This window comes from Alligator mississippiensis, chromosome 3 (genome assembly GCF_030867095.1).
Source record: "Alligator mississippiensis isolate rAllMis1 chromosome 3, rAllMis1, whole genome shotgun sequence".
NCBI classification, from domain to species: Eukaryota; Metazoa; Chordata; order Crocodylia; family Alligatoridae; genus Alligator; species Alligator mississippiensis.
This window is the reverse complement of record NC_081826.1, coordinates 167,260,594-167,281,486: the sequence shown is the minus strand read 5'-3', so window position 1 is coordinate 167,281,486 and position 20,893 is coordinate 167,260,594. Positions and strand designations below refer to the sequence as shown.

The 20,893-nt window shown below is 41.9% G+C and overlaps 1 long non-coding RNA gene across 2 annotated transcripts in view; it reads right to left on the bottom strand.

Moving 5' to 3' along the window:
• Positions 1-6,223: 6,223 nt before the first annotated feature.
• The window catches only part of LOC109283912 (uncharacterized), a 28,393-nt gene continuing 13,723 nt past the window's right edge, over positions 6,224-20,893 (bottom strand). The window contains exons 3-4 of one of the 2 annotated variants that reach the window (XR_002091231.2): positions 7,878-8,052; positions 6,224-6,515 (exon numbers count right to left, since the gene is read on the bottom strand). This is a non-coding gene — a long non-coding RNA (uncharacterized LOC109283912). The remainder of the gene's footprint in view (positions 6,516-7,877; positions 8,053-20,893) is intronic. The other variant, XR_009460516.1, reaches the window with a different exon arrangement.

Here is a 20,893-nt window from a genome sequence, read left to right as displayed (position 1 = left end):
CAGGTGTTGTCGTATCTTTCCCGAGACGACTGGTGGGAGTCCTCTCCACAAAAGGTTATGAGCACCCCAATAATTGCTTTAAGTCTGTTAAAAGACTATAGTAAAATCTGGAAAAGTCATGCTAAGCTGAGGCTTGTGCACAACAAGTAAAAATCCAAAATCCTGATACTGCAAGCTATCTATTGTTCCTGAAGAAACCATGAGATATCCCATCAGGATATCTGCCATCCATAGGAATCTCAAGCTGGCTCCCAAGTATTTGGGTTACTCCCTAATCTTAAGTGTTTCCTGATTATCAATCAGTTTCCTAAGATGGTCCAAACCAGATAACCCCTTGTCAATAGAAAAGACAATGATTTACACTACTGAGGGTGCTTCAAAGCAACTGAACTGAGGGTATAAAAATGTGTAAGTGTGTGTGCTTAAAAGAAGAAAGAGAAAGAAAAAGAAGAAGCAAAAAAAAAAAAAAGGAGAAAGAAAAAGAAGAAGCAGGAGGAAAGAGGGAGGGAGAAAGAAAGAAGAAGAAGAAAACTCCTGTGCTGACACCATCCCCTGTTGTTCTTGGGACGCTGGAAGAACAGATCGTCTCTCTCTTCAAGGATTGTGTTACGGACTGTGCCTGTCAGCTTTGCAGCCTGGGTACCGTGGACTAGGTGAGATTACAGTGTTCTCTCTTCTTTCTAGGCATAAACTTCTGAACCTGAACTGTATCAGTTAAGCTTGAGCTAAGTTTCCCCAAATACTTAGTGAAACCAGGGTAGTATTGTCATTGTTTGTGTTTGTTTTTCTTTTGCATGTCTATTACTATTAGTACTATTATATATTTCATATGCTTAGCAATAAATAACTTTTATAGGCAAACTGGTAGTAATTGGGTATATTTTTCCTTCTCTGCTTCTTTTTCCTTCTGTGCTCTGCAGCAATGCTTCTTTTACCTATGCTAAAGATCCCGGTGAAGCCTAAATTATTGTGGGGTCTGCTCATCAAGAGGCCAAAGATTGGGACGTGCTGAGTTTGAAACACATAAGGGGATCAGCTTGTACAGGCTGATTGACCCAGTTTGACTCAGACGTGCCCTTATGAACTGAATGCTGGCCCATGAGGGTGTCAGCTGGACACCCAGCCGGATTCAGAGGGATTCTGTTTACCTGTGTGCTTGTGTCTGACTGCATTTTATTGTTGCTCTTATGAACTGATTCTTGGCATATGAGGGTGTCAGCCTGTCCACGCTGATCAGCCCGGCCAGGTCAGGCGTGTCACGTTAATTTGTGTGTGTTTGTGTGTATGACTGATTTGGTGACTGGAGGAACCCAGTCCCATTGAGATTGAGTCCTGCAAGATAGCTCCACTGGGGGTGAGGGCTTGCAGAAGGGAGAAATACAGCTCCATATAGTAACACAAGCAGCACATTGACAGAATCACCAAGACCCTAGAAACTATCCCTAATAAATGAGCACACCCCAAAGTAATGGGCAAATTTGGTAACAGAGGAGCCACCTTGGCCGCCTGTGGCTAAGGAAAGTCCCAAAGAATGGGAAAAAGGTTGAGAACCCCTGTCCTATCCAACCCCAGAGGTTGCTTCTGGTGACATAAATTCACCACTAGGCCACAGGCAGTTGAAAGCAGGGTTACAGTAAGGGGTTTTGAGCCAGAACTTATGCCCTAAGAACCACCCAGGGTGCCAAAGGAGGTAAGGGAATTAGGAGCCAAGGATTCAACAACTGGAGTTAAAGATGAAGATAAGGCTAGGCACAGCTCAGAGCAAAAACTGAAGGGAAGGCAAGGCCACATCTTAGCAGATAAGATCTAGAATAGACGCATTAAGTATCTGGTGTTTCTCCTCTGCAGATCTCTTCAGTGACTGAACTGCTTCTGAATGCTGAGCTGTGAGATATAGATCAGTGAGGACCAAGGGTACTAAATCCCAAACACAACACAGTCATTCTGAGTCATCACACACTGGCCCAGGTAGAAGCACTGAAATCCCTAGAAGCAGTTGCTACCACCAGGGACTAATATGTCTCCAAAGGTCTCCCAAGGGGTGCAATTTCCCCTTTTGTATCTCCAGTCATTTCACTGGTGCTCCTCCTGATGTACACTAACATAAAATAGTTCAGCATGTGTTCCCTGCTACCATTTCACTTTTACATTTTCAATGTTACAAAAATTGAAAAAAAACCCCAAAGAAACAAGACCCAGTGTAACTACTAAGAGGCCTTTCTAAAATATTCCCGGAATTCATTAGCACTCTGTACTGTGTGCACATGTGTCTTTGTAATAAGAGACACTGAAGAAATGAGGCTTGGAAAATGAGAGTTCTGTAAAGCTACATAAAGTCTTCCCTTTTTCTCCCTCTGCACATACACATCCTTCCAAGCAGAAGAGCTTTCTTTTTTGTTTATGGAGGGATTTTTTTTGCTCAGAGGTGTGAGGGAGAGATTAGGAAGAGGCACTCCAGAAATGAAGCTGTGAATGCAGGGGGGGGGGGTGTGTGTGTGTGTGTGTGTGTGTGTGAGAGAGAGAGAGAGAGAGAGAGAGAGAGAGAAAGAGAGAGAGAGAGATTAAGTATAGCTTTTGAAGCCTGCTGTCTCCATCTTTTTTTTCCTTTCTCTGTTTCTTGTTCACAGTGCCTCATTTTCTCTTTAAAACAATCACATATTTTTCCACTACATGGAATTTATGGAGACAGGGGGAAATGAATATGTCCAAGAAACGAGACACATTACTTCATAGACTAAGGACTGCATGATCCCCTGAGTGGAGGTAGCTCTAAGTTCAAGAAGCATAAAGCTGCCCCCATGCAGGACAAAGTGGTAGCAAAAGGATTCCCTGAATGAAACACTCCTCTGGTGTTACAGAGACCCCCTCCCTCTTTCAGAAGCAGAGATCCACAGCTAGCTTCTCCATCCATGCCTGAGGCCCCTGGACAACCAGCACAGCCTAGACCTGTTATACAGGCCCCAGGATCAGGGGAGCCCATGGGTAGTTTAAAGCTGCCATTGCAGCTTTACCCTGTCCTTAGCTGGGTCAAGTCCTATTCAGCTATAGCTTAGGGTCTGGGTGAACGTACATACTATTCTATTTTGTAAGTGGCTTCCTTTTTCTCTTAGGTCATTCCAAGCTGAGCACACTTACTGATTATCAAATGAACTCTTAATAGGTGATAGGTATACTTGTAAGAGATATTAACATTAATGAGACCTAACATAACCAGACTTCTTCACTGATGGGTCTTTCCTCCAGAGAGGTTCAATGATCAGACAAGGAGTATGGCAGAAGTGTGATTTGTTCCATATCACCTAACAGATCAGCCTTGTGTAACACAAGCCTCTTCACAACACAGTAGCAAACTCCAATGGATTCATGTTGGAGTCTTGTAAAGGTACCATCCCAGAACTCAGCTCTGTACTGACTGGGGAAAGTAGAGAAACTAAAGCTCTGGCCCTTTCTTGCTCATTTACAGATGGCAATCCCATCTCAGCTCCTATAAAGATACAGTGTTAGTTGTACAGTCACTCTCTGCATCACCCAAAAGTCATCCCATACTCACCCAAACATCACCCTAAGATATGGCAGCATCACCCTTTTTCTTATTCACTTTTCCGTCTAAATAAGTATCATTATGTTTCTTCCCTTTCCCTACGCTGCTCGTCTCTCTTTTATCATCTTCCTCTCACCAACTTTATTCAGCCACTTAGCTTACCCAAACAGAAATCATGGAAACTGAGTCAATAGCATGATGCACTTTTTCCACAGGGTTAATGCCTGTGGGGCTATTGCTTATGTACTTGTCATTTTTCATCCTTTTCAGATTTAGAGTATGGCTTAGTTTTGTTTTTAGTAAGCCAATCTTACTTTACCTGGACTTGCTGATCTCTTAAACAGTAAGCCAAGTGGTGAGCATCCCAGTCTATTAGGCAGGAGGCTGTCTGTAGAAAACTGCTATATTTGGGAGAGACCCACAAAGAGAAGAAAATATTCAGTGGTGGGCAGAGAGTGGGTGGAAGAAAGAAAGCCAAGCATTCTGCTGCAGATGTAGTGTTCCCCACACCTTGCCCCAGTGCAACCACTGGCACAGGTTAGCAATCACCCGTCATCTTATGTTCTGTTCCTGTGGAGGATCATCTAACAGAGAAAGAGACAATTAGGGAAGAGCAGGTTCTTTACACCTTGTTTTGCCCTTCTTTGCTAACACCAAGTGACATTAAACCCATGAGTCTATAGTTTCCCTGCTGATACAAGTGGCTAATAGCACTGGAGCAGCAGCAGCACAATTGTTCCAACAAATGCAATGGCTTTGTTGACACAGCAGCACCATGGTATCTTCCTTCAGTAATAAGAGAAATTCAGTGCTTCTCTTTGGGAATTGTATTTATCAGTAGCACAAAATTGCTTATCCCTGACCGTATGGAAGAGCACTTATAAGACAACAGTCATAAGAAAAAAGCATTTCATTTTGCAGTACAAGGAGGTTTCTAAGGTGCTCCTTTTACTCCAAAAATTAAACTATTCATTTAAAGAGAATATGCCAGAGGAAAGTGTTTTCTCATCTCATGGTCTCAGGATTAGGAACTCATCAAAAGGATGATTTTATGAATATTCCTATGCCATATGCAACAACTAGCCTTCCAAGCCCAGTGTCCTATCAAGTTGCCAGTCCTACAGTCTTCACAGGAACATTAAAAAAATCCTTAGTGGACAATTACATATTAATTTTCCCTTATGAGAAATTCTTGTCCAAGGCATCAAGTTAAAATGAGGTTTACTCTGTAAGCCATGAGGTTTATAGCTCTGTGACAAACCACGTATAATTCCTCAGTAACCCACAACATTTGAGCTGTGTAATGTCATTGATAATATCCAGTTATTATATGGTTATATCTATACTCTTTCCATAACACTCTTGAAAGGAGAACCAAGAAGTCCGCCCATCCACTCCTGCTCTGCATATGACCATAAGAAAATAGTGCTGGAAGGGACCTTGCAAAGTCATCTTTCTAGTTCAGCCCCCTACTCAGGGCAGGATCATCCTCGACTAAACCATCCCAGCCAAATGTCATGAGCCAGCCCAGGATAGGAGGAAAGTGAAGTGGCTTGGGAGATGCCCCTGCTGCCACTCTGGAGACTTCCATCTCTGTTGTGCCTCAGGGTAGCAACAGGGCTGCCTTTTGGGGGTTGGGGGAGTATGCTCCAGTATCTCTTTTTCAGATCAGGCATACACAAAACTGGATCTGGAGCTGCTGGAGGGGGATGTTCTTGTCAAGAATGCTGCAAAAGCAGAATGGACCTACCCTAGGAGTCCCCATTCAATGACCTTATGTGCCTGCAAGTTCCACAGTCTTAATTTTTAAAAAGGATTTCATTTGATCCAGTTTAAGCACACTGCCTTCAATTCCATCAGATTTCTCCTGGTGCTAGTATCAGGAGGAACAGTCAATAGGAGCACCAGATTTATTTTCTCTTTATTCCATTCATTATTTTTTCCAAGTTTTGTTCACCTCCTCACTGAATTGCAGAGTCCCAGTCTCTCTCATGCCCCTGGCTTTGTCGCAGCTTATGCCCTGGTTCCCATAATTCCCTAGGGGCACCTTGGAAACAGAAAACAGCTCTGGAGCATGTCATGCTGGGACACAGGCAGCCAAGTCTGGAGCCACTCAGGAATCAAGGTGCCACCCACAGGCAGGACAAGTAAGCAAAACCTAAGGTCAGACCAGATCAGGAAGCCAGTTGTTTGATCCAAGATCTACTGGCTTCGATCTAGAAGCAAGCCAGGTCAAGAAGCCAGGAAGTCAAGCAGAGAGCAGGGCCAAGGAGCACAGCAGAGGGACCAGCAAAACAGTCCTGAGTCAGGTTGACCCCTGTTACCCACACATTTCCCATTCTGGTTCAGCAGTTTATATGGGGGAAATGGAGGATCAGCTAACCCCAGCCAGCCACTCCGGTGACAAGGAGTAAGCGGAGCATTAGTCTCTGCTAGAGACTTCCAGCCAGTCTTCACCAGAGTAAGTGACTAGCTATGGGATGGCCAGCTGAGATGAATGGCTGTGCTGACAAGCTGACTCCCCAGGTTTGAGGCGTGCCCTGACAAAGCAGTATATTCCAGTAAATGTTCTTGACCCACCCATGACAGTGCCTCTTTTCCCAGGACTGGCACAGGCCCTGTTGGCACCTCTGAGAACTGAGGAAGCATTCTCAGAGAGCCATTTTTGTCCCCTTCCAGTTGCCAGGGAGACAGAGAGTTGTGGCTGTATGTTACAATCCAACTTCTTTAATGGTATATATTAATTTACATGAGCCAGCTATTTGTATGCTAAGCTTAGGTTTGCTGTTAAAACAATACAGCTCCTTAGATTATGGACCTGATTCACCATTGTATAGAGTTAGACTGGTGCAAAGCTGGGTTTATTAAGGATGTGGCGACAAAGTGATGTAATTATCAGCTCAGTCCTCATGCCAAAGTTAGAAATCCCAGGAGCTCCGTTCCATTTTTCTGAAGCTTCAGGATGTGGTTCCTGCTGATATGAAGCAAGTGAATTAATGCATTTTAGAGAGAAAGTGCATGAGATTAATAGAAAAGTCAACTAAACTATTATAATCAGGGAGATGAAAGTTTTTTCCTCTCTTTAATGCATTTTCTGCTTATATTTATAAGATGCAGCAATTAACGTGCTGGTCATAAGATGGGAACATAAATAATGGTGGAGTATGGTATTAGCAAAATATTCCATTCATCACAGCTGAAGGGTAAAACACTGACCTCAGAAAACAATGTCTCAAAAATAGGGAAAATGAGAGAATGTAATAAGTGCATCAGCAAAGTGCTTTGCTATTAGCCAGTCAGCACAAGATGATGCCCTACTCAAATTGGTAGGGAAAGTATATTTCTTTTGTCCATTAACATGCATTTCATTATTTTTGGCACAGTTGTGAGGAATTATTCAATAACCATGATGGATCTGCAGGAATGGATGGGTTTTACAGATTATTGCACATTACATAGCATTTGGTACATTGGAGCACATCTCTAGCTGATGTAAATCAGTTTGGATTTGTTGCCTTCAATGGAGTTATCGCAATTTATACCTGCTGAAGTTCTGGGCAACTTCTTCTAAACAAAAGTGCTGTTCAGGGACTTCCATCTGCTCAGATTTATTTCATTCTATTTTTATTCAAGTGACTTTAACAAACCCCCCTAATTCTCACTAGCTGATGGTATTAGTAATACACACTAGTTTCTCCATAATGAGTGCGTCTACATGAGACGTTTACTGAGGAGTAAACTAATCAGTTCCACAGTAAGTACTGTGCATCTACATGTGTACCCCTATTAGGCTGAAGTAAACTAATTAACTCCTCAGCAAGGTAGTACTTGTAAATACAAGTACTATCCTACTGTGGAGTTTTTTACTCTGCAGAAATGCACATGTAGACACTGCCCTGGCTGGCTGGGGCACAAAGGTGCTTCAGTGCAGAGGCCACCTGCTGGCTGGCCCCACATGGGAGCACCCTTGTGTCCACTGGAGCACCCTCTATAGTACATTGAGCCAGGTCAAGACAGCCCCGGGCAGGCAGATTGACCACTGTAGCCCTGTCAGCTGGGGCTGCTCTGACCTAGCTCAACATGCTGAGGTCCTGGGCTCATGTTCAATAATAAACTCTGGAGTTTATTGTTTTGCATTAATTGCACATGTAGACGTGCACAACAAGGGCTAGATTGTATAGATGTGATGGGCACAATGACATCATATTGCAGACCAAGCAATGAGGGGGGTGGAAACTAAAGCATTTTCCCTTCTTCCCACCTACCTGACCATGTGATCTCATACCACAACTTAGTTCAGGGTTAACATTTTCAGGAAAGTTTGAAACAAATTTACCAAGGTATTGAGGAGATATGGAGATTCCAAAAATTGCTTTGGCTTTAATTTTGGAAGATTTTCTTTTTGCTGGCTTGTTTTTGTCTTCTTGCATCTCCAAAAACTCATTTTCTACTAGTCCTAATGAAGACAGGTGTCTTCAATGTGATCCATGTTCCATGCATGGCAGATGGATCTATTATAAAGGAAGGCAGGTATAGGTAATCCACGTGACAAATAATGGTTGAGGAATAGGAATGAATACAATGGATCACTTAACAGCTTGCATAACCCACCAGAACTCCTACGTGCCTTACAGGCTAGGGACAGAAATCACATACAAACTGGTGTAAGTGATTGCAGACTGGTTCAGATCTGTAATAACAGAAGTTCAGTGCACATAAACCACTTTCAAAATGGCTGAAACTTGTTTAAGGTAAATCTGGATGGATGTAGTATCAGTAGGGACCTACCTACTGAACACATGGCAGAAGTGGGGTGTACTGTGGCTCCTTTAATCTTGCAGATTCCCCCACAACGTCCTGTTCCCCTGCCCGCCCCCCCCCCCCCACACTGAATGGTGGAGAGGCCCCACTTGCAGCTCGCTCCTGATCAGTGGAGAGGTGAAAACTGTTGTTTAAAACATGTCGCCGTTTTTGCCTCCCACCACTGATTGGCTGAGGGGCCCTGGACAGCCCTACTGTTTGCTGCTGACTGGTAAGTAGGCCAAAATGGTGTCATGTTTAAAACCACAGTTTTGGAGGGAGTGGTGGGGTCCTCTGCTAATCAGAAGCTGGGTGTGGTTTGTGGGGGGCAAGGGGCAAGGTGCATGTGGGGGAACATGCAAGATTAAAGGAGCTGCCATGCACTGTACTTCTGCCATGAATTAGGTAAATCCCTAAGTATCAGACTTAACTGATTTAAGTTAAATTGGATTATTGAACTTCTGTCCTAGATCCCCTCCAGGTTTAAGATAACTCACAGTCCCTCAGTATCCCAGGATGCTTTGCACCTCTCCTGCAACCATGCCACTACACCCCCCATTTTGCAAGGTAGGTGGGCTAGACTCAGCCCAAGCTGTCTGCTCCAGCTAAGCAAGGAGTCATGCTCAAGCACCTCCACCCCAGCTTCTAGTCTGGGCCACTGCAGGCCTGTGGCTGCATTTCCAGAATCAAAAGTGAATGTCTATTCACTTGCTTATTGGTTCAATCTACCCAGCTTAAACTAACCTGCAAAGAGTGAATCGATTCAGCCTCGGGGTTTTTGACTGTCTGTACTTAGCCTCAAGGTCTTTTGAGATTCAGATTCCTGACACTGAACAATTCTTGAACATGTATTAAACTTGACTGCACTTGTTAATAATATTTTCCTTCTGTATACTTTTCAGTACGAGCAATTTTCAAGACAATAATAAAAAAAATGCTGTAGAGCCATCTCTCAGCTCTTTGGTCCAAATAAATCACAGGTCCTTCATTGTTTTTAATCTATGTCAAGCTTGATATCCTTCCCCCCACCATTCATCATTCAGTAGAAATTCATTCCCCAGGAGCCAGCTGATTGATAATAACAAAATGTTTAAATACCCACTGCCTTCAGACCATATATAGGAAATGAACAGTTCGAACAGCGGGCTTGTTCCTGCAAACACTTGCTCCCAGGCCTGGTGTTTACTTCCAGATATCCAAGGGGGGGCTACTCAAGCTACAAAACGTTATGCCCAGTAGTAAGTATTTGCTCAATCAGTTGCTGATGCATTAAAAATACATCCAGGTGACCACCTATGAACTTAAACTTTTCTGCAGGGCCTCTACTGCTACATTTAAATCCTTCTTAAAAAAACATTTCCATCATGGAACTTGCAATGCCTCAAGTCAACTTGTATGCAAACGGTTGTTCTGTCTTCCCTTCAGCTCCCTCTACTTGCCTGCCTTAGAACTCAGAACTAAAGGCAGAAGCAGAATTATCCTTTATAAGTGTCTGTAAAGTCCCAGCATATTTTGATTGCTACAGTAACCAAATAATCTATGTTTTGCTTGTTGCCCTCAACAATATAAAGAGTGATGACTTCTTCCTTCCCCTTCCTTCCTCTCCCTCTCCCCTATCCCTGTCTCTTCACAGGGATAATGCACTTCCGCTGACCTTTTCCACACCTACGTTACAGTTAAGTAGAAAATTTTTTTTAAAAATTGGTACCCACAGAGTGCACTTTCCAACATGTAACTTGTGTGTAAACTGCTAGGTCATGGTTTCTAAAATAATGATGAAATCTTCATGAAAGCACAACAGCAGCAAATCAACACAGCAAAGAGAGAACAAAAAGCAAAATGAGAAGGCGTTTATCAAATTATTCCATGACAAAAAATACAGTCTTTGGACGCCAACTGGCTCAAGCATCAGCTTTTAGTTAAGCTTATAAATTGGCTCAAAAATTCTTACATTACATCAAATTTAATTGTTGGCCTCTGTTTGTATTTTGGCATGGTAACAAGCACCATCAAATCTATCACATCAATTGTACACACACATATATACATGCATCATGCAAAACAGGCAATTCTCTGATCAGAAAAAGCTAAATACTATCTTGCATCTGGAGAGGCTAATAACCCAAGTGTTGAGGCAAATGGGGAAAATATGCTATGGTGATGGGTATTATCTTATGATAGACGGGTAAAAAGCAAGGTAACCCAGATTCACTGTAGGCAGAGTTCCAAAGACTTGAGGGTCTAGGTTTAGACATGGGCAGACAAGGTTCCTTGGGTGAATTTGATATCTTTTATTAGACCAACCGAAATGGTTGGAGAATAGTTATTAAGCAAGGTTTCGGGTTCAAAAACCCTTCGTCAGGCTAAGGAAGCTTCAGCAGTTGGTGTGTGCTCTTCCTGGATCCTGGATAGGTTTAGACAGGCATTCAAAGCCTAAGGGATCCCCTTGAAACCTTTTCATTCTAAAATTCATGCTACTAAACTCCAAAAGGATTTTTTTTCCTGAAACTGCCTGTACTTTCTAGATTCAGCCTATCTGGAAATATCATGGAATGGAGAGGTTTCTACTGCCTTGCACAATGAGTTGTCATTTGCACTTGTGCAAAACAGTAGCATTTTGCACCTGCTTCATGCAAGTGAAAACAACTACACATTGCATGTGACACCAGAGAATCATAGTCTGCTGAGAATAGCTCCTGAATAACGAGCAGGATACCAAATGCAATGCTGGGTGTCCTTGCCCATGCTGACTGCAAAGTCAGTCAGAGTGGTGTTAGCTGTCCTGACACATCCCAGCAATCTTCTAATGTGATAAAACTTTGTAGTAAAGGCAAAAGAGTGAAAAATATGCTTACTGCTTAATCTCACATATGCACAAGCTATATTCACATTTTTAAATCCAAGTCTTGTGTTCCATGCACTCACAAAAGGATTTACAAGATCAGGACTCCAGGATAAAATTGTCTCTGCTCGTACAAGAAGTGATTGCTACATAAAACAAGAGAGGCAAAGTCAAACACATTGCCTGCCAGTGAATAGCCTTAAATTACAGGGGGGAAAAATCATGAGCTTAAATCACGCAACAATTACCATGGAAGTGTCCCTCCAAACCATTATTAAACGGATAAAAAATACTTTTTATTCTATGAAGATGTTATTTCTGCAGATTTAAGAGTTATCTAATCAAAATCAGCTTTCCTATTTCCTGTCTTACTTCTTATTTTGACTCCATACAGTAGTTTTATCACATCTCAGCTTTCATTCAACTGAGATCCCTGGAGATACTTTACCATAAGATTGCCATACTTAGACTTGATGTTCCTCGGAAAGCACATCACTGTAACATTTTTGAAAGGCCAAGTTGTTTCCTATTGTCCCTTAGGAGGCAATATCACTTCATCCTATCGTTATTTAAATGTACCCACAGTTTCTTGGCACTGTGCCTGAACAGAACTGTCAGGATTGTATATTCAGGTTATAACCTAAGGAGCACTCACAATCTTATCTTATCCTGAGTTGCCTAACATCAAAAGAAATATTGAGAACACAACCGGCTTTATGCATCTCTGAAATGTGCAGTTGCAGAGGCCCCTAACTTAAGGTGGAAGAAAGTAGAGCATCTGTTTAAGGAAAGGTAATAAACTCTAGGTTTGTATCTGTAGTTGTTATTGGGAGCCAAGGTGCCCAGGTATTAGGAAAGTGTGTGTCAAGAAGGACTTCTAATGGGTTTACATGGAGCTTCTACTGTGGAGTACTTTTGTCCCTATAAATTCCTCATAGTTGTTATTGAATAGTGCAATGGCATATAGGGTCCCCAAATAAGGCACCCATTGTGTTAGTTGCTGCTCAGCCACAAAAGATAATATAAGTTGTCCAAGGTTACAGACAACTGGGCCCAGATCTGATTCTCAGCTTAGTGTGATAACTGCAGATCTATCTTCTCTACATAATTTCAGACACACATACCAAAAGAACTCACTGAGCTGGCTTCATGAGACTGGTGGCTGCTTATCTGCTAAACAAGCCACACACTTGTTTCCTAGAAAAGGTTTGAGGTGAGTCTTAAGATAGCCAGGGGCAGAGCTAAGAAACATTGCTTTTCCTTCTCACTCATCTTTATTTTCCATTATCTTCTTTCATGGTGTGGGAGTAGTGCTGAATATTGGGGAGAGAGAAAAGAGAATTACTTGGATCAAAAAATGTGACCCTCCTGACAGACACATAATAAGCAGAGAAAGGTGGCCAGTCCAAGGAGACTAAACTTAGGAAAAATGAGATGGAGCTGAGTAGTAGTAAAGTTAGTCTGAATATCAAGAAATACTTCTCAGTACTAAAATGTAACAAATTGTGACTAATCCTTCCAAAGGAAGAGAGGACTTGACATTTAAATTATATTACAGTGGACAATCCTGCACAAGCATCAGGATAAAAGCAGCATGAGATAATGTAGTAAGTCTTGTTCACCTTTAATTTCTGTGGTTCTTACAATGCCATGCTGAAAGTCATTTCCTGACTGGTTTGATATCAGGCTGTAGAAAGCAATTCATTTGCTTGTAAAGCCTTTTAGACTATTGATATTGACTGGCATGGCATTTTCATAGATTCAGAGATTGTAAGGCCAGAAGGGACCTTGGAAGATCGTCAGGTCCATCTCCCCGGCACCAAGCAGGAAAGATAACTGGGGATCAGGTGACCCCAGCAATGTGACAGTCTAGTCTCCTCTTGAAGATTTCCAGGGTATTCCAAAATATTTGGAATATATCCCCAAAAGCCAGACTGAGTCTAAGGTCAAAAATCTATGTTATTTTGGGTGGTTAAAATACTGACCTGGGATGTAGCACACCCAAGTTCAAGATCATCTGATTCAGAGCAGAATTTTTCCTCCAAAATACCTCTGGGTCAGACAGAGCTGAGACTTGAACATGAGTCCTTATCATCTCATAGCAGTATCTTCACCACCAGGCTAGATGGGAGAAACATTGCTTTGGCTTTATCTAACACTTCTCTTCTTGATGCTTCAAAAATTTTCATTGTATCAAAAGCGCTCTAACCAGCTCTACTTAGGATTTTATAAGAAACCATATATATTTGTGCATATATATAATTAGGTGCCTCCGTAGTCATTTGTATGAAATGGAATGGAAAATGCACATGCAATTAATTACATACCTTTACTCAATTAATTCTTTCACACATTTGACCACAATGCATCACTTATTACAAGTGTGTGAATGTGCAGAGGCAATTGTATGATTCAGGTTTACTCAAAGGAAGGATGGAGTAAACAGAAATGGTAAAATAATCCTTCCATAAATTTATTAGGATTCTCAAAACTTCAAAGAAAATGCCTCTCTGCTTCAGAGCTCCCTGAGAATCTGTGAGTGGAAGGACTTTCTAACTTTGAAGTGCGTCTCTGCAAAAGATTTTTTTTTTAATGCTGCTGGCAAGGAATCCCTAAAGATTTGTCAGTCTCCATGATTTGCTGCTCTCTGCTAGTGAGGAGAGAGGAATCCCATTACTGGTCAAACAACAAGAGAATTCAGAAATGATGTTTAACATCTTATGAGGGACTCTGGCATGAATAACTGGGAGGGGGGAAACACATAACTTCTCTGGAGATTAAAACCTGATTAATCCTTCTTTCACCTCGCAAGTGGAATAAATCACAGTCCTTTTTCTGCTCCACACAGAAACCATGCAAAGTGAATGACTGGAGAAGTAAGTAGTGACTGGATAGGAAACTGATGTAAAAAACAGTGTGTGTGTGTGCATGTGTGCGTTTATGTGTGTGGGCAGGTGAGCATGTATGCCCACAACCAAAAGCCAGTAGAAAGTACTAAGATGAATGCAGGACACCTAGGAAACACAACCGTTGGACCAAAACAGCCTATGTACAAACCATGACTGAGTAACTGATCTCTGTTCAGTCTTGTTCTATCTGCTCTGAACTGCTATAAATCTATAATCAAAGTGAGACTGTATTGTCCCAAAGTTCTCTAAAAGTTTTTAATTTAGTTTATAAATTTGGGGTGGACCAGGTCTTTAACCAACAGTGCACAGATGTACATTCACTTAGCTATGTAGGCACGTGCACATTTTGTAAAGTGTATATTGAATGAGAAAAGCTTACACAGCTTGTATGAAGCTTGCTTTTATGAACTCTATGTGTTTGGAATACACAGTAAAAACCCATAGAGGATCTTGTACATATCTAAATATAAGACAGTAGGAAAAATTAATTTTATTCTATTTCAGAAATACTGCACAATGTTGTAATTCAAGACTGCATCCTATATATACACACACACATCAGGACAGAGTTAAGGTTACAGATGCAAGCTCTGGCATTACTTGAGTGCTGAGTTTTGAGTTCCTTATTAATGCAATATTAACATTATCATTGTGTATTTTCAGGTCACACTAGAGGTATTTATAAACAGCTTAAAGAGAGGCAATATAATTGTCAGTAATAGGTGTCACATACAGAAGTAGATGCTGCCATGCTAAGCATGTTGTTGATACAACTAGCATGTTATATATTATAATAATTATATTTAAACTGTATATATTATGAATGTATTATATACAACACTTAATAGAAATAGTATTGTATGATACATTATATAGATACTTAATATATGTTATTTGGACAGAATTCATATATGTATTTACTGTTTATATTATAGCAATGCAGGAAACGACATACCATACAATAATCCAGTAAGAGAAGATGACATATTATTATAAGCAATGGTAATAAGCAACCTCTTGGACTCTATAACAAATGATCATCTCCTAAAACATCTCTTAATCATGTGTTAACCTTTTCTAAGTTATGTATTATGTACTTTTAATGTCAAGTAACTCTTCTTAATGGAAATCTGACCAGACCCTGGATTTGCTTGGAGACAAGAGTTCCAGGCTGTAATGAACTGTGCTGGCTTCCAGACACTGGCAGGATACACAGCAACTTTGCTCTCTAAATGCTTGGGTCTAATCCAGGAATTTCAGAACCTGAACATTTGAGGGGGAACTTGAATACAGAGTTATGGTTTGAACTGTTTTTTTCAATGTATGTTTATGTAATGAACACATTTGTAAAGATAACAGAAATCTGGTCTTGATTGCAGGTTCTAATTAATACAAATAAATGGCAACAGTATATTTAAAAATTAAAGCATTTTCTCAAGATTATTCATCCAAATACTCTGTGATTCTGTTAGTCTTCCAAGTCTTCTGCACAAAATCAGAATCAGGATCTTAAGAAAGGATCTATATAATGCTGAGTTTAGTTTAGAATATACCTGAGGGAACAGCTGGAGTTGCCCCTGGTTTTTAAAATAACTGCATCAACTGGATTATATTTTTTAGTTTTCCCTTCACTCTCCTCTTAACACAGTCAAGCAGAAAATAAACCTCACGTTCATCATTAGAAACCCTCAAACTACTTCATTTGCTTTTAAGACAGTCAGTATAAGTGTAAATTCAATTAAAACTAAAAAGCCTATGCTGAAATAGCATTCATTTCCTATATAAACTCATAGAAGCAATGGAAATATTTGTCTTCAAAATTCCATAATTGCAGATAAGATGACTGGATCAGCAGAATAGAAGTCCAGCCCTTAGGCAGCACCAGGATGACATCAAGACTTTCTCCTGGGTATGAGCTTGGTTAGAAGAAAAAGGTAGTGGCACGGAACCCAAGAGAATGCAGAAAGCAGTATAGACCCTTTCCACATTGTGGGCAGGTGATGGAGAAGACAAAGAGAATACTGATGATTAACTCCAGCATGTGAAAGAAACCAGGAGGGACTTTTACAGGGAGAAACTGCAAGTGCTTGAGGCAGTGGCAAGCTATAAATCTATTGCCAGGAAAAGGAGGGCAGTTTTGGCTGGCAGGGTGAGCCTGGAGAGTTTTAGTCTGTCAATGTGGGAGGTGGCCTGGAAGGATCTTGTTTGTCAGCAGCAAGGGACAGAAAGCAGTACAGGATGTGCAGAGCTGTTCTGAGCAAAAAGGGAGACTGAAAATGAACTGCCAAGGGCTGTTTGAAATCATCCGTGACTGCCTCTTCAATTTGTTTAAGGGGAAGGTTGGTGAAGTGTCACATGAAGTAACAGAAAGGGGAGTTAAAGGACTTATCCAGATGGGACTTTATCAGCTAGCTATGGAACACTGGATACATGAGACTGTCAAGCCTGGCACTTTGCAGATTCTTGGACCTGAAAAGCTGCCTCCCAAATGTAATGGTATGACACATTCTCGAGTCTTTTCCATGGGAAGTTAGCAGTGAAGGTGATATGGAAAATGTTGCCAAGAAATGACAAGAGCAAGTCCCAGGAAGAATCCATGTCCACATATGAGTGATACTTTGGAACAGTGCCCAGCGGAAAGTCCTTGGGCAGAGTCACTGGGAGAGCAACCTGCAGACTGTTTGGAGTTGCAGATTTGACCAAACAAAGCAAGCTCTTATGCATTTAGTAATACTTTCAGAGGCAGAGTTTTGAAGTGGGGTGTGTGGATTTTTTTCCTAAATAAAATTGTTACCTTCTTTTTTACTTGTAGGACCAAATGTAAATAGTTTTTATGCAAGAATATGACTGTTTTGACCAGGGTTGCTCCGAAAGTCGTTGTCTATGCTAAAGCATGGGGAAAAGAGGTGGGAGAAGTGGTGACACACTACTCAGATTTATTAAGTACGTAACTTATGCTTTTAAGAGAAGATGATAAAGTAATGAATATATCAAGTGACAAATGAAGTGAAGGCTTTCAAGTGGTTCTTGTTATGTATTTATCAGTTCATAAGTCTTGTAACAGGAGTGCCCTATGTCGACTTTCCTGTGCTAAGTGATTAATTTTTGTTTTATGCAGTCTTGAATAAAAGATGTGACATTATTGACCTGAGGAGCTTGATTCCCCATTTTGACTGCACTCCAAATGAAGGGATGCAAGGAACAGGATGGGTGCAGACAAAAGTGACAGTTTGTGCCAGATCTGGCCCAAGAAAGCATGTCATGACCAAACAGAAGTGCACATCTGCAGACCGCTTTAAAAGGGCCCAGACCTGCAAAAATCTGAATGCTCATTGCATGAGAGTTCAGATGAACACACTCCAAAACACAGCACATTGTGTAACTTGTGTCTGCCCAACTCCTAGCCTGTTGCTGTTTTCATAATGAGAGAGGGGTAAGGGAACGAGGAGTTCAGTCTGGGGTTTTCTGAGCCAGCGCTGGAGGCCTGAGGTGGGGGGGGCTCTAATCCAACCACCCCCCACTCCAACCCTGGCTGGGGAACTCCAGAACAAGTTTCCTCTGCTCCCTTTCCCCCTCCCATTCTGAAAACAGCATCTGACCAAGGAAGGGGGGGGGGGGGCAGGGAAGTGGTGTTGCTATGGAGACGGGGCTGCAGACTTGCAGCAAGCAGCTGGAATCCCCAACTTCTGGGCCCCAGAGCGAACTTCTGTTGGGCCTGGGGGATCATTGCAATTCATAGCGCTTCCTGCAAAGCACTATAAATTGCAACTGGGAGCTGCTCTTCTGTCTGCACCTGATGTGATTCTCTGACTCAGGATTTTCTAGCACTGGTGTAAGGTTGGGATGCTTAAGTGCAGCCCTAACTAGTGTGCAGTACTTGTACAAATGGAGAATTACACACAGAGCAATTTTGCTCTGCCAGGCTTCTTCCCTCCCAGTGAGCCAAACAGGAATCCTTCCATGTTATGTCTATATCACCTCCTGAGTGAGCCTGGGTGCACTGCCCAGAAATAAGTCCTGATTACTCATGCCTATTCTATATTCATCAAGCCCACAAATTAGAAAGAAAAGGTGGCTCAAGAGGGGCCATGAACTTTGTGACTCTGAGTGTATGCCCCAGGGCCACATTTAGGCTCTCTTCCTTGAAAGCCAGGGGGAATGGGGGCACCCATTCAGTGATGCACTGAATCATACAGGCCTGTTCCCGAGCCATCCACACTACCCATTTGGTGAGACTAAGGGTGCATATAAATAGGGATGAGTAGGCCAGGCTCATTGCTTGTCAGCATGCCCAGATTCCCTCTGAAAGCTGTATAGTCATACCCCTCTTGACCGCAGCGGGCTTTGGATCATGATCTTACACATTTTTATTGTGCTCTTAGGCTGATACTTTGTGCAGCACCTTTCAGGCCATATCGAATGTTTTACTGCAGACCTATAAACTTTTGGAAAACAGGGTTTATAATGGAAGCACTGACACAGACCCTTAACTATAGCACAGCTTTTGGATGCCGCTACTGTTCAGCCTTAACAAGTCTCCTATCAGCCTCGTAGCAATAAAGAAGAAAAAGCGGTTGCATTGTGCTGTCAGGCAGCATTTCACTCATGTCCTGCACACATTATTTTTTCAACCTATCTTTGTCAAATTTAAAAGTCTATTTCATATCATCTCCTAATACATCTGTTGTTGTCATGGCTTTCGAACTTCTACTGCTCTTTGAGCTACACAAGCCATTAGATTTATGTCATCATTAATTTGCCTTTCTATATGCAGCAGATAGGCTGATTTATAGCTTCAAAATCACTTCTGGTCATCTATATCTAAGTCAATTTTATTCAAAAAGCAAATCACATCGAGCCTGCCTTCCTATTCTCTCCTGGCAAACTTTCCTGCCTACTTGTATATACAATCACAAGAGATTTTAAATGCAAGGCCTACAGTGAGCCCCAACTTCACTCCATAATATCCACAGTGACCAAATCCACTGATAGGTGTGCTGTTTTATAGAGAAGGCCCAAGGAGGGTTTGTGTAAATTGGCAATGATCAGGGTTAGACAGGCCCACAAAGTCCTGCTCAGAAACCTACAACAAATTCAAAATCTGTTTCTGTCCCATTAAACAAGATGAATAAAACATGACAGAGAATGCAAACTCTGAAAGCTTTGGCTTTTTCGAGCATCTTCTCAGTTCCCTGCTAGCTAGCCTCATTGCTAGTCTGTCATTTCTCTGATGAATCGCTGCAGATAGCTGTCAGTATCATTGTCACTATGATGAATGAGACCACTGACTGCAACTTTCTCAAGAAATATATTGTGCTCATCTGTTGTCGAAGCATGTAGCATGCCTCTCCCAAGGCACTCCTAAACTGCAATCACTTTTCTTTATTTGAAGTTGTGGGAATGGGGCATTATGATTTGGCCTATTTGAAGTGTGACGTATACCTAAGAATGTTTAGTGCAGTACTATTCGTACTGCACATCTATTAGTGGTCAGACTAAATCACCATAATGGTCATTTCTGACCTTATAATTTATGAACTATTAATTGAACAGAGTTTTTATGAGATGACCCATGATTGTAGCATCTGGACATAGAACCATAGAGTTGGAAGGGCCAACTGGCCCAACCCCCAACATATAAACTACTATGTTAGTTTGGTGTTTTGATGTAAGTAGATAATTAGATGTTGACACCTTAGCAATATACATTGATAGAATTCTTTGGTTTTGGAAAGATGAGAAATTATAGCTATTGGAGGATGTGGGGGTGGGGGGGGGGAGGTTGCTGTAGTAAGCTTCACATAAAAGTAGTTTAGCTACAGTTTTAATACGTGTTTTGATACCATGACTCTTTGTTGCGCAGCTCTTAAACTCAGATAAACGTGTCATATTACTAATATCTTTAAGGGACCAGGGCAGGCAAGGTTTTCATTGTTTCATAGATTGTAAGGCTGGAAGGGACCTCGGAAGATCATCGGGTCCAGCCCCCTGTACCAAATAGGAAAGATAACTAGGGGTCAGGTGACCCCAGCAAGGTGACTGTCTAGTCTCCTCTTGAAGATTTCCAGGGTAGGCAATTGCACCACCTCTGGACAGAGCTTATTCCACAGTCTGGACAACCTGACTGTGAAGAAGTTTTTCATAAAGTTAAGCCTAAATCTATCTTCCAGGAGTTTGTGGCCATTACTCCTGGTTTTCCCCTCATGTGCCCTGGTGTACAGTTGTTCACGAGCCCTTGATGTACTCCCCTAGTAGTAGCAGTAAGCTGCTACCAGGTCCCCTCTCAGCCTTCTTTTTCTCAAGCTGAAGAGTCTCAGATCCCTCAACCTTTCCTTGTATGGCTTGCCTTTTAAGACTCTGATCATATGGGTGGCTCTTCTTTGGACTTCCTCAAGCTTGTCCACAACCTTGTTAAAGTGTGGTGCCCAGAACTGGATGCAGTACTCCAGCTGCGGTCTCACCAGTGCAGTTCTTTGGGTAAATGTGATATCTTTTATTAGACCAACTCAATAGTTGAAAAAGTTGTTCTTTGCAAACTTTTGGGTACAAACACCCTTCTTCAGTAGAGGGAGAGTCACTAAGGGATCAGGGTGGGTCACCTGAATGGCCGGGGCAGGGTCCAGAAGCCACACTCAGAGTCCAGAGCCAAGAAGCCAAAGTTGGGAGCTAAGGAGCCAACAATAAGGGTCAGAGAACCAAGACAGGGGCCAAGAGGCTGAGAAGGCAAACCAGGAACCAAGAAAGAAGCAAGGCACCACAGTCTTTGCCCAGATAGCTAGCTCCTGTCTACTCTTGGCTAAT